At 34.0% G+C, this 10,345-nt stretch overlaps 1 long non-coding RNA gene across 1 annotated transcript; it reads right to left on the bottom strand.

Annotated features, from left to right (window-relative positions):
- Nucleotides 1-7,682: 7,682 nt before the first annotated feature.
- LOC140021320 (uncharacterized) lies at nucleotides 7,683-10,119 on the bottom strand. Its single transcript, XR_011825133.1, has 3 exons — nucleotides 9,939-10,119; nucleotides 8,519-8,577; nucleotides 7,683-7,790 (listed from the first exon to the last, which is right to left on the bottom strand). It is a non-coding gene; the product is annotated as an uncharacterized lncRNA (long non-coding RNA).
- Nucleotides 10,120-10,345: the final 226 nt, after the last annotated feature.

Raw genomic sequence — 10,345 nt, 5'->3', positions numbered from 1 at the left:
ATCAACGCAAATGCAACCAAGGAGATAAGGCTATCTACATTGGTAGAGGATATCAATAATTTTAGCTAAACTGTTTCAAATGTACTCCTTTTGTATAGGTAATATCAATAATATGGATTTAAGCACTAAGATTAGTCGATATGCTCCAAACATAGTTTGTGATGAAGAGAGGTTGTTCACCTCACCTGTGTGCTAGCATGCACCGCTGTAATATGCTGGGCCTGTGCACAAATATTGTAAGGTTGTCAGTTATTTTAATAAAACTACCTAACGTTTCAATCCTTATTTTAATTGGACATATAGTAAAACCTCTATAAATTAATAAATTTAGAATAATATAAATTCTATTAATTTAAAGAGGCATTAATTAATCAATAAATCATTAATTTATCAAGAGTACTTACAATGCAAAGAAACACTCATTTAACCAACTAAAATTTTATTTTATTTTATAAAAATATGAATTATTCTATTAATAAAAGGAGGCTCAAAGTCAAAGGCTTCATATGGATTAGTACTCCCTCTGTCCCAATTATTTTGGCATGTTTTGAAAATTTGACTTTTTAATAATAGTGATTTGATTGTATTGTTTATGCTTCTCTTTCCAATCTTAACCCCACAAATTCAAATTTTGAATTTGAATGGAAGCATATATATATATATATATATATATATATATATATATATATATAATTAATAAGAGGGACTATAATGAAAAGAGAAACTAAAAGTATTTTGACTTTCTTAATATGACAAATATTTTGGAACATTTTAAAAAAAAAGATATAACACTTTTCAATGGGATGGAAGAAGTATTTATTTTTAAAAATTGTATTTTTTTTTAGAGTCTATAGTAACAACTCTAAAAACTCAAAACGTTCAAAAATTGTGTATTTAAAACACAATTTTAAATACAACTTACAAAAATAAAAGAAAAAATCACTCAAAACGTCCCTCACATTTATGGCTTTTTTTGTCTCTCACTTTTAAAAGTGTAATTTTACATCCATTACAAATTTACATTGGTCAAATTTGATCCCTATCTAAGTTTTCGACTAATTTTTAGCCGGAATCCACCACATGCTTTGCATGTGATCATTTTTTAGGGGCAAAATTATCAAATCAAACATAATCCGATCCATAATCCCATCATATTTCACAAAATGAATTGTTTCGTCCCTCACATTTCACAAAATGAATTTTTTCATTCTTCACATTTCGCAAAATGAATTTTTTCATCTCTCATTGACCATGTGTATGAATAGTTTTTCTTAACTCATGTATATATCTATTTGATTTCACTTGAACAGTATGAATAGCATGTAATGTATGTTTATTTGATTTCACTTAAATTGGCTAATTGTAGTTGTGCATAAGCTATTCAATTTATATATATATATATATATATGGGTTTAAAAGTAACAATTTTGTTTTAAATCCATGTATATATCTATTTGATTTCACCATGTGAACTTATTCAATATTTGTGGCCTTTTCTCTTTTGGTAATAATTCATTTATTGAGTTGCATAATAAAACCATCTAATTAATAGGTTCTAATTTGAATTATATAGTCATGTTAACAAATTGCAGTTTAAATTTGAAATTTCTACTCACCACCTTTAAGACCAACAGTTAAATTACTTGCCTTGTGATTGTCTTAAAATTTGAAAGTGCCATCACTTGCTTCTTTTTGTCATACTTTTTTTTTTAAATTTTTTTGTCCAAATTTAATTCGATATAAACACTCAATAATGTTTAGAATTAAATATCTTATTTGTTTTCAATTTTCGAGTAAAAGGAAATAAACATAAGTGAAAAACTAACTTTTTTTAAAACCCATGTATATATCTATTTGATTTTAAAAAAAAGTCATTCGTATACATAATCAATGAAGGATGAAAAAATCATTCTTTGAAATGTTAGGGATGAAAAAATTTATTTTGTAAAATGTGAGGGATGAAAAAATTCATTTTGAAAATTGTGAAGAACTATGAATCAGATTATGTAAAATTTAATTTGACAATTTTGCTCTTAAAAAATGATTACGTACAAGGCATGTGGTGGATTCTAATTAAAAACTAGTCCGAAACCTAGGTAAGGACCAAATTTGATAAATGTTAATTTGTAAATGACGTAAAAGTACATTTTTAAAAGTGAGGGATTAAAAAAATTATTTTATAAAATGTGAGGAACGTTTTGAACTATTTTTCCAAAATAAAATACTCCCTCCGTCCCAATATTAGAGACGTTTATAGGGAATGCAACTTTTTATGTACAATGATATCATTATTGACAGCCAAGCCTTTGTTCCAAATTTACCCCGTCGCAAGTACAATGGTCAGCTGCACTTTGTATTTTTCATGGAGTAATGATTTCGTGGGTCCCATCTTAACCAAAAGCATCCCTTTGTATGTTAGAGACACGCGCTATTATTGGCCTTATAAAGTGAGAGTTAGTCTCACGTACTCCTCTTGCTTCTCCAAATGGATAATAAATAGTAGGTCCCACCAAATTTATTTGAATTTTCTAGCACATGCACTATGAGGGCAAGGACGGAAGGTTAGAAGGAAAATAGTGTAGCGTGACTCTAATTTTGGAACAATGAAAAAGGTGAAATATGACATTAACAATGGGACGGAGGGAGTAACAAAATTACCAAATCCTAAAACACTTTTCTTCCCCCTACTATCACTACCCACTACCCACATTTCTACCACCCCTCCCCTCCTCGCTCCTCCTTCTCCACCACCACCAGCACCAACGTCCCTCCCCCTCTCTCCTCCCTCTTTGTCTCCCTCTTCCTCCTCCCTTTTCCTTCCCCTCCTTCATCCTCCCTCTTACCCTTCCCTCCCCTCCCTCGCATACCAAATCTAGTAAGACTTAAGCACCAGATAAAATCCACAGATTAGATGTACAAAGGTAGTCTATATTTTCAAACGAATGTGATATGATGAAACTGTAGAACAAAAAATGGAACCAATCCAACATTGCCAACCTTACCAATCATTAACATGAATTCTCCCCCTCCTCTCCCCAACCCCTAGAATTAGTAATTCAAAAATAGAAAGAAAATCCTAGCAATTCAAAAGTTGTTGCATATAAGAAAATAAATATGTACCATGAATTAGTGAAGTCAATGTGCTCAGAGCCAAGTCTAGGCCCCGATGAGGCCCGCATTTCTTAAGCTTCCGCAAAACACAAATTACCAACTCTAACCCTTCGGCCTTCACTCTTGGCGGCAATGGCAGCATTTCCCGACCCTTTTGAGCTGCACAACTCATTCAATTTTTCCAACAATTCCATAATTTCGTTTTTGCTGTCTAACGAATTGAAGCTTAGCCCTTTCAATCTGTTTAGAGCCTGAATTATCGGAAGGGAGCGACTGAGAAGGAGCGGAGGGGAGGGAAAGGGTGGGAGTGGAAGAGGGAGGAGAAAGGAGGGGCACGGAAAGAAGAGGGAGGAGGAAGAGGGGAGCAAAAGGGAGGATAGAGGAGGAAGGTGGGGGAGGGACAGTGGTGCTGGTGGCTATGGAGGAAGGAGGGGAGGGGTGGTGGGGGGTGACGGTTTTTTTTTTATCCAAATTTTAAAGGATACTTCACTAAAATTTTAAATTCTAAAAATATCTCAAACTACATTGTCAAAAACACTCTAAAAAAACCCTAAAAAATACTACCAAAAATACCTAACAATTTATAGTAAAAGTTTTTCACATATATCACTACATTAAAATTTTTGAAAATTACCCCAAAAATACCTAATCCATACGGAGTCTAAGGAACATAAACCAATCTATATCTACTTTATAAATATAATTTAATTCTATTACTATCTTCAAGAAGAAATTCTTACTAGCATATCACTGAAAATCCTGCTAATAATGAAACTAAGAGTGTTTTTTATAAAATTGAAGTCTGAAAACTGAAGTCTGAAATGTGAAATGTGAAATGTGAAATCTGAATCCATAAAGTTATTGAATCGTTAAGTATTAGATCTAATATATTTGAGTGCATATCACATTCAATGATAAGTGAATAGCTTATCACTTAATTTTGGAAGCAAATTTTGCCTAGAAGATTTAATGACACTTAATTAATTTAGATTTTCAATTTTTTGTTATCAACCGGTATTTTTTTTCCCCACAAAATGTGCTTGTTTTATTAAGAAGACCAAGTTACACTGATGTAGCGAAAAGTATAACCCAGGGTTCTACTCTCGCACCATTTGTGTTCGAACAAAAGGAATTTCCCTACTATTTAGAAGTATAGTAGCTCTAACATCCCTCGGAAGCTGCTGGAATGTCGTGCTAAAAAGGTCATCTTGAGCATCCATTGTTGCTAATTTATCTGCCACGGCGTTCGCTTCTCTGAATATGTGTCTAGCTGTGGTATTGAAGCTCTGAAGCATGCCCCGAATCTGCTGTAATGAATTACATAATGGCCATTTTGCCAAGGTCCCTGAGTCCAGCAAATGAACCAACCCCGCCGAGTCCACCTCTGAACCCGAACCCTTTTGTAGAAGAGCAAACCCTGCAGCAATGCCAAACTCTCGGCAGTCAGCACGTCGACGTCCTTGAATTCCTTGTAGAATGCAAAGATCAAGCCACCTGCATGATCCCGCAACAAGCCTCCTCCTGATACTTTCCCTCTTGAAACACTCCGTATTCAACTTGACAACACCCTGCAGCGGGGGCTTCCAGGAAAGATATGAATATATTAAGATCTGAATCCATTTAGTTTAAGTGCTGAACTGGATTATCAAACAGGGCCTAGGAATGATATAGTAGCTTTGGACGAAAAGAAGCACTCTAAACATTAATAACTCTTCATAATTTCTTACTAAATATGAGAATTCAAGTCCATGATTTTTAGATGCTATAAGAAAAGTTAGGGATAAGATTCAAGTAAATCTAAATTTTAAGAAAAAAATAAACAACAATAGAATCATATTTTTCTAAAATATGATATGTAATTTTAGTGAATTGTTGATTTGAGATATGAATAGGACCAAAAAACTATGTAAGATTTTCAAAAAAAATTATTATATTATTATTTTATTGAAATTAATAATTTAACTCATTAGCTCAAGTAAAAAATGGAAAAAATTATTATTTAATGAAGATTATTAATTTATCGAGTATTAATTTATAGAGGTTTTATTGCATGCGCACTTAAAGGAAGCATCAAACCCAATTCGAGGGCAAGATTTCAAATGCAAAGTGCATCTAAAATTTGTTTAAAGCTTAATATGAAAAAAAGGGCACAGATAGTATATGTGCAACAAAAAAGGCTGTTGGAAGAGGGACGAATATTTGTTGTACAAGTAATTTTCTATGACGTAAGAAACGCTCTCTTTTTTTTTTTGACGAAAATTAGATATATAAACCTAATCCCAGAAGAAACCTCAAAAGCCAGCAACTTTTGAGGTCCTCCCAGGGACTTATAAACCCAACCCCAAAACCCCCCAAAAACCGATGTGGGATGGCAACCCCACAAGAAACGCTCTCATAGAGTAAGTTTTATAGCAGACCCTCTCATAGAGCAATAAACTTGTAGGACTAATCATTCTGTTGCTTTAAAAAATCAATTCACTCGAGCTTCAATTATTCCTACCCCAAAGCCAATGAAAATGTCACCAACCGTGGTGGTGCGGTACGACATCACTATTATGTGGTACAGTAATTTTTTATTGGTTTTGGAAAATCAAAATCATACATGTAAAATAAAATTTTCTCCAGAATGCGATCAGGCAATGATTTGTAAAGTATTTCAACATACTGATAACTACTTTTTGGGGTTAAATCCTGCACTTTGTCCCTCTCCAACTAAAATAAATTAGCAGTTTGCCCCTTTGAAAAAAAAAATCTTTTACCCTTCTAAACTTTTTAATAGGTTCTTTACACCCTATTTGATTTTTTTCTTTTGGACAAAAGTTCCCTTGTCAAGTTATTTTGTTTTCTCTTTCTTTTCCCATTCTTGTTTTCTTTTCTACTACTTTCTTTTCCTTTCATTTTCTTCCTTCTCTCATGCCACTATTTTCTTACCTTTCCCGTAAGTATTATTGATTGTATGCCACCTTTTTATAATTGTTGTAATTATTCTCATTATTAGTAATTCAATACAACCGACATGGCATGGGAAATGCTATATGCTTCTCACAATGACAAGCATATACAATCTACAGCTTAGCTATTCGAGCAGATATAAACAGACTAGAACGTTTGACTACTTGAATTTAAAAGCATACCATATCAACAAACCAACTAGTTGACTAAACATTAGATTTATAGATTAATCTTTTATATATTGACAGTGTATATATCATCACCATTGAATGCATGACAACTCATCTAAATTTAAATTTAAAATCCAAATTTTGCTCATATGTTAAGCATCCGACCATTATAGCGGATACATTATTAGTTTATATAAGATTTTCACTAGATTTATTAGGATCTTATCATTTGTTACCTTTAATATTGGTAATTGATTAATTCTAAGGTCTAATTTGTTTGTATGTATTTAAATAATTTAAATATAATGAAATATGCTTTGCACATAGAGGACATATATTTTGTTATTATGTGGAGTTTGATTATTATTACTACTAAAAATGAATAAATAAAAGATATAAAATAAAAAATAATTCAAGTTGATTAAAGGTTTCAGCTAAATATATAAATAATAATAGCAATGAGAAGAAAGTATCTAGTTGAAATGAGAGAAGGGAGAAAAAAAATGAGAAACAAGCATAACAGGAAAGTGAAAAGAAAAAAAAAACATTAGGAGCATTATAGAAATATAATTAACATGCAAGGGACACTTTTGTTCCAAAACATAAAGGATGAATTGTCTATAGAAAAGTCTAGGGGATTAAAGTGAAAATAGGGATAAAATGAACGAGGCTTTAGTATATTTAACCTTGATTTTACCAATCAAAAGTCAAATAAAACAACCTTATCCTCAATTCACAGAAATATCCACAACTAGTAATGATAAGAACACTTTTGGAGTTGTTAAAAAAAAAAGGAGAGAGAATTTGGAGTCAAATACATTTCTAGAATCGTTTTGAGGACCAAATATCATGAATTTCACGAATTCTCTTTTCTTTCAATTTGGTATGATCTTCATAAAATATTTACTACCATTTATTGCATTTACCAAGCCACGGCAACCCACCAGGTCGTGTCATTTCTTGTTCTCATGTATCACAAGTTCTCACACAATTACCCTTCATTCCTTCATGGTCTTCTACTTTTTAGAGCTCTTTTGAAGTTTGATGCTTTCATTCTCGGATGACGATATTGGATTTCATCCAGTGAGTACATTAGCTGACAGCCATAGCCAATATTAATAGCAATGGTATATTCTTTGTTGATTCACTGGGAAATCAGTACAGTACCAATTTTTTTTTTTTTAATCATTCGTCATTTATTTACTCATCTAATCTACTCCTATTCTAATTTAATCTAGGAAAGGTGTAACGACCCCACCTCCCCCTAAGGCGTACCAAAGGGTTCGGCGGACCGCCTGCCCAGCTCTCGCCAGGACTCACTCACTATCTCAATCGAGTCACGTACACACATTCATGAACCATAAATAACATTCCCAATTCAAGCTTATAATTTACATTAATAGAAATCGAAGTACGAAGTCTCAATACACCAAACTAGATCAAAACGAATACAATCCAAATACAACGTGTTCCATTCGAGAAATAGCGTGAGTACAAGTCAAAATCAAACAGCTAGTCTATGCTAGACTTTACATATCTCACACCTCGCTCGTACCTCTGAAAGGAAAACAAATGGAGTGGAATGAGCTAAAAGCCCAGTGAGGTTCCAAATAGCAAATTGACCATTATTTATAAGTACGAGTTTTCGATATAGCAAAGTAACGAGCATAAAGTGTTCATAAATGTGAACAGTAACACGTCAAGTAGAAATCTTAAAATGGGCGAATGTAAAAATTTTTCAAAAGAAACAATAATCCAATAAACAATAATCACTCCAAAGTATAAGGATACGGATGACTCTCAGGAGCCAAATTCCCATGGCATTACCAGAAGCTTGATCCCGTAGTAGTTGACACTCCGTCAACTTTCAAGTAAGTAACCAATCCAGTAGAACACCACTTACACGACTCTCCGTCCACCGTTCAAACCCCCAGCTGGGCCCAAAATCCTCAATAAACACGGGTGGTAATACTCGAGTATACCGTTAGTCGAGGAGATATCACTCCACTCGACAATACAAGAGACCCAGGGTTCGTTACCCAATCGACCAAGCCCTTGCCGGCTCGACTAGAGTAACTCGCCACAGGGTTTCTGGAATTCCAGGAAGTGCGCGCACCATAAACAAGTATATCAAGTCAATTGCAACAATAAACAAGTATATCACGTAAGGGCAAGTGCGATAAAGTACACTCTTGCCCTTACAATTCACGTATATAACATGTAATCAGATTGGTCACGTATCAAGTTCAAGTATCAAGTTCAATTCGGTATTTGAAAGCACTCACCCAAAAGATATAGTGCTACTGGTCACTTTCAGGTTATACTCCGAGTTCGGAGTCCAAATCTGCGATAAAACTCAATTTGAGAACTTTGAAACATGACTAGAGTTCGAAACTTAGACGTTTCGTTCAATAAGAATCAAGAAATTGAAATTCACTTGGAGAATACTCGTGAGATACTCGCTCACTTTTTAAATGATAAAACTTTGTAACATTTATACTTGAAATGGTCATGCGAGTCGAAAGTACAAGGGAAAACGTACTTTGAGCAATCATTATTTCATTTCTCAAGGGTACAAGTTCGGCCAAGTCCTTACTTATATACCTCGAACAAGAAGACTCAAGTACCCTAGATGGTTCAAGTACTATTCATATCAACTCGACCCAAGTCGCAAGTGTATTTATATAGTCCTCGAGCGTAAATTTGGGCAGCATGCCCTTTGTGTTTACCTAATTTTCCAGCCATTTAGGCTTCATTATTTTTCTTCAACAACAGCCCAACAACATACATATCAGCAATTTATGTCAAGAGCCGTTCCATAGGCTCACAATATCATAACAACAAGAATCGCATTAAGTACAAGTGCAGAAATTCAATTTAGTTCAAGACAGATTTGACGTACAAATGCGGAAATAACATATCCGAGGCTACACTTATCAGATTAAAACGAAACCTATGCCGTTTCGAAGCTAAGACACAGAGATACAACATTCATGAAGGTCACTTAGTCCAGTTCCTAATGTAACTTAGTCAAATTCTCGAATTACTAAACCAGAAACCAATTCGTCGGCTGTTTAAATGCAGAACACTGTAATGGACATAACTCAGTGTACAAAAGTCCAATTCAGGTGTTCTTAGAGGCATTTTAAAGCTACTTCAGAACACTACAAATTTCATGTTTTGACCCAGAGCTAAATCAGAATGGATCCTGGTCAAAAAATGCGATAAACTGAACTTAGCTGAAGAAACGGACTGCTGGGAAACAATTAAAACAGTAGGGGTATTTCGGACTTTTCATGACCTACGTTGCTCCGATTGAGCTGAAATTTTATAGGCACCGATAAAATACCATTCTCTACAACTTTCCTTCTTTGACCCAAGGCCAAATCAGCCTCTAACATACAGTTAAAATTTCGGACAGAAAGTTGGCAATAATTTTCCAGATTCTGAAATTTTCGGTTTCTAGTGAATCTTTCCTTAATTTCTTGGTCTAATCACTACCACAACACCTTATGAAACTTCAATTGCAACATATAAGCATCTTACAACAATTTGGGCAGAATTTCCCCAAGCCCTAGTTCATCAAATAAGAAAGGGGAAAACTACTAAAACATGTTAATCATCCATGATTTCACCGTAAAATCAAGTTACCAAGCTTAATTGAACAAGATTGAAACTAAAACTTGGAGAGATAAGCTCTCTTACCTTGGTTAGAGATCACTAAGGGCAGCCCCAAGCTTTCCCTTGCCAAACTTTCACCACCAAACACTATCTAACCCCTCAAAGACAAGATTAATCGGTTTAGTTCTTTGGATTCCTCACTTTGTAGCTTGAATCAAGAAGAAATGAAGAAAGCTCACTCTTGTTCTTCCCTCTCCCTCTCTCGGCTCCCTTGGCAGAAAATGAAGAGAAATGAAGCTGATTTTTGTCTTATAAGAAGTAAGAAGGTTAGAGTTAATTAAGACCACAATTTGGCTAACACTTGGACAATTCTTAGCCACTAATTTTTTCTCTTTCTTCCCCTTGCTTATAAGCCACAAATTTCGGTCCCCTTAGCTGGAATATAAGAAGATATTTTGGCTCAAATATCAATAAGCTTGTGGTGCAAGAAA

Source organism: Coffea arabica, chromosome 1e (genome assembly GCF_036785885.1).
Source record: "Coffea arabica cultivar ET-39 chromosome 1e, Coffea Arabica ET-39 HiFi, whole genome shotgun sequence".
In the NCBI taxonomy this organism is placed as follows: Eukaryota; Viridiplantae; Streptophyta; class Magnoliopsida; order Gentianales; family Rubiaceae; genus Coffea; species Coffea arabica.
This window is presented reverse-complemented; position numbering and strand designations above follow the sequence as displayed.